Below are 4,543 nucleotides of genomic sequence, written 5' to 3'. Positions count from 1 at the left end.
GAAATGGAAACAAACAAAACCAAACTTCTTCCTTTTATATCTTTGTGTATTTTCATCATAACTGTCAATCGGGCTGGATTGAAGCTAGCAACCTTGCTCATGAGATTCCTCTTCAATCCTTCCACCTCTGAAAGAAATTGTTTTTTACCTTCTTTCTCCAGACTTGAGTCTTCCTTCATGAAGCTTGAAAAACGTATTCCATTGCTCATGGGCGGTGACTGACACCACAAGATCTTTTTCCCTGTCCCTTGTGAGATTTCAATACCTGTCCCTTGTACCAACCTGCTCACTGATGTACGTACATGTGACCGTTCATACTGGTGGAGAATTCTTGTGCAGCTTTGAGTGCATCTCACTGGTGATGTTGCTATTGTTGCCATGATTCTTCTGACTTACCTGTAGCATAAAATCAGTTCTATACTTGCCATTAATATACTACAATTAAAATCTGTAACACAAAAACATACCCCAACCAAAGAACTTACTTCAGCTCTGATAGCAAAACATAAAAAGCACGATGATTTCCTGTATCCCAAAATCATAACTGACTTTGTCTGAAAAAAATATCCCACTATGTAATCACAAAGAAAGGATGGCTGTAAACGCTGCAAACATAGAAGCATTTTGGTATCTGTAAGTGCCAGAATTGTACGAATGTGTCCACCTGCAAGAAAGAAGCTTACCATAAGTGAAGATTTAAGCCACCATAGTATATCTTAAAAACGTATTCCACTGCTCGTGGGTGATGGCCGACCCCACAAGCTCTTTTTTCCCTGTCCCTCATGAGATCTTCATCCCTGTACCAACCACCTATACCTCGCACCAACCTGCTCACTAACCTTGACATTGCCACTACGTACATGTAAACATTCCCAAAATACTGGTGGAGAATTTTTGCACAGCCTTGAGTGCATCTTGCTGGTGATACTGCTGCTTCTGCTGTGATTACGAATTACCTGTAACATGAAATAGGAAATGAAAAAGGATGGCTGTAAAAGCTGCCAACATAGAAGTATTTTGTCCTGTAAGCGCCAGGATCATACGAATGTGTCCACCTGCGAGAAAGAAACTTATCATAAGTGAATAATCAAGCCACCATAGTGTATCTGAAACAAAAAAATTGTGTACCAAATTGAGGAAAATGGTATTTTCAAGGGGCTCACAATCTCGTTCCCAATGCTGCACAATGATATATGAGAGTCAAACATAAAACCCTTAGATATATGAAAAGCCATAACTGTTTTAAGAGAGTGTTACATCTAAGCCATCCATCCTAAAAATCTAAGGGTAAGAGAATATCTATCCCCCGATGCCAATAGCACTTTCAAATAAAGAAGTACTAGCAAAAGTCCCAGCTACGCTGGGAGCATCATGTTTATTCTTAATGTTTTAGTATTTCAAAAATTTGAAATCATAATTATAATTTTAATATAATCATAATTATAACATACATGGTTAACATAACATAATATAATATTTATATTCAAAATCCATTTTAAAAATATAACATAATAAATAATATAATAAATTTCACTTATAACATAATATAACATTTAAAACTCTGAGTGCTACATGATCTTCTATAAATGGAATTTTTCACTGTGGGATTCCATGGCCAGATGAGTCAATTAAATATTGAGGCTTGGTAACTATTTTATTTATTTAAAATCTCCATATAATTGATCTACAATTTTTCCTCTTGAAAAAATTTGTTTCTTAAGTACACTAAAATATAATGATTTCAAAAATAAAGATTTAAAACTCACTTAAACTATATACATCTTATAAAATTAAAAAATATAACCATTTTTATTGAGTTTTATTTTTCATCTCTTTAGACTGAAAGTTTTGGAATTGCATGATACTAAGTGATAGAAATTACCTTTATGTGTTATATTTTTTTAGAAAAATTTCAAAATTTTACATATTTATCTTTGATATTCCCTTATTCCTAATACTTATATTCTTACATTTTGAGAGTAATATTTAATATTAGAAGTATTCTACTTTATATCATTAACATTATTTCTGTATGTGTTTTTTAATAGAGAGAATGCTAATGTAAAATAAGTTATTATCTCTCTATTTTCATGGATTTATATTTAAAATTAAGGCTTTATTACAATATTATAAAGGATGAAATTTTATAATGATAAATGAATGGCAAGGTTTTACTCTATACTGAGGTAATAATGATATATAAAAATTTTCTTTATTCTAAAAATATAATATACCAGAAAATTCATAAATGGTATATAGATAGATTTAATATAATTAAAGTTCAATTGATGATGAATCACATTTCTTTAGATGGTTCTTGTACTAATGTTGTCTGAATGATATTTATACCTTATTATTTTTGTCATGTATAATTACAATGTAAGAAAAAATGTTAGAAAATTTATGATATTACATAAATCTTAGACTACATCTGAGCCAATTGAAATCTCAATATGTTTAATCATTGATGATTGTATTAATAGTCATATAAATTTGTATATACTTTTTTTGATAATATGAAAAAAGAGAAATCTCAGTCTCAGAAGTGAAGCTGGGAGTGTCATATACATTTGAGTTGTTTAGTAATTTGGAAAAGTTCCTTATTCGGCTTTTCATTTCTATTGTTTCTTTATATTTAAAAAGTTAAGAAACATATATATAAGATATTCAAGCATGAGATTTAATAGGTTGTATGTTAAAAGTTTTGAAAGTGAAGGTATGGCAAAGCACACTTGATTGTAAGAAGAACTTGAGCCTTTTCTGTACCATGATATTTTAATACATATTCTGTAATTATATTAACCTTGAAGGAAATTTCATTGGTATTCACCAATGGCACATCAAGATTGTAAACATCTATCACTTTGGTTCAGTGCTATTATCTTGAATCACTGACACAACTTTACAATTTCTTGAGATTGCCCAGATGTTCTTCTAGCAGCTTGTTGAGCAAAGCATTAGCTTGAAGTTATCTGCTTGAGAAGTGTTCACCACGTTGAGCCAATGTCCACATGTTATTGCCTCAACAATCCATACATGTTGGGCTTGTAGAATTGTTTGAAGTGTACAAAGCAGTGTCGCCCATGCAATGCAATTATATTCATCTCTTTCCAAGACAAATCTTGTGCTAATAAAACAAATGTTGATCTGAAGAAGCAACCACTATCTTTCATAATTATTTTATTGTCATTGCTGACAAGGGTAGGATAAAATCAGCAATGGTAGAGAATCCTATTGATCATCCACTGGATTGCGTATCTTGGCTATTGGATGCAACCCCATATAAGCACCACCCACTACATAGAGTTGGCCATCCATAACCACATATGCACACAACTTTCAAGGACACAACATTGATGCCAAAGAACTCCATCGATTCATGTGTAGATCAATATAGAACTTTCTGTCAAGAGCTTGTCACACAAATTCTCCTATGTACTATAATCATCCACACTTTCTTGGCACTTCTAGGATTGAATGATCAAGACCTCTTTCCCATGTTTGAGAAACACTGTTACCACCAGTACACCTTCAATCAATCCTTATACAGAACAATTGTCATGAAACTTGGCACTAGAGACAAGATTCCTCCACACTCTGTTCATTTTATGCATTTGCCCGTGGGTTGATAATGGCACTCACAAGAGGCACCAGTACCCAGCATCATCATCTAATACAGGAATTAATGTTGTTGTTGCCATGGTTGAGGGACCTATTTGCCCTGAATTCAAGAGGCAGACTGTTCATCTCATCACCATCGCCACCCATTATTATGGATCATTCCATGTACTATTAACCTCAAAGAAAAGCTACCTACCTAATCATTGCCCTAGCTTTCTTGACATTGATTTGCTCCTGGCCATGACATTCTTGCTATAGCAATTCTCTAGCATTGCCTACTTCTATTCAATGTATCTCTCACATTCTCCTTGATGCCCATACCCAAGAATCAATAGTGCAAGTTCAACACCTAAAATAGGTTTTCTTTGTTATGTTACTGAAAAAAAAAGGGCCATAACATGTATAAAGTTTTTTTATTTCCTACAAAATTCACAGCTCCAATGGTTTTATATTGGACATTTAATTCTTATACAAGGAAAATATGTGGTTGAGGGAGATTAAATTTTATATTAGTTTTTTATTTTATTAGTGAGCTGTATTGGATTGAGTCTTTATAAAGTTTACAACATGTTTGAGATAACTATTTATCATGACACTTATATGAGCTTGGTTTACAAAGGTTATAGCCAATGAAATATAGAGGATTATAATTAAAGTTTGAACCTGCATAAAATTAACCATACCATTTGTTAACTTCTATGGTTATGCTAATGTTATGTTAAATATTCTTGAGCAAGCCTGCCTTAGAGGATACTCATTTTCCACAAGCATTGTATTATATGCTAGATTATGCTATTTCCAGAAATCCTGCCAAGAGAAAAAAAGAAAAATTAACAAAGAATCTGATAATTGACTAACAAAGAGAAAGGTACTGACTACTTGTAGTGATTAACATGAGTTGTCACAAAAACTTGTGATCTAG

The sequence above is a fragment of the Selaginella moellendorffii genome, unplaced genomic scaffold (assembly GCF_000143415.4).
Source record: "Selaginella moellendorffii unplaced genomic scaffold, v1.0 SELMOscaffold_7, whole genome shotgun sequence".
NCBI classification, from domain to species: domain Eukaryota; kingdom Viridiplantae; phylum Streptophyta; class Lycopodiopsida; order Selaginellales; family Selaginellaceae; genus Selaginella; species Selaginella moellendorffii.
This window is presented reverse-complemented; position numbering follows the sequence as displayed.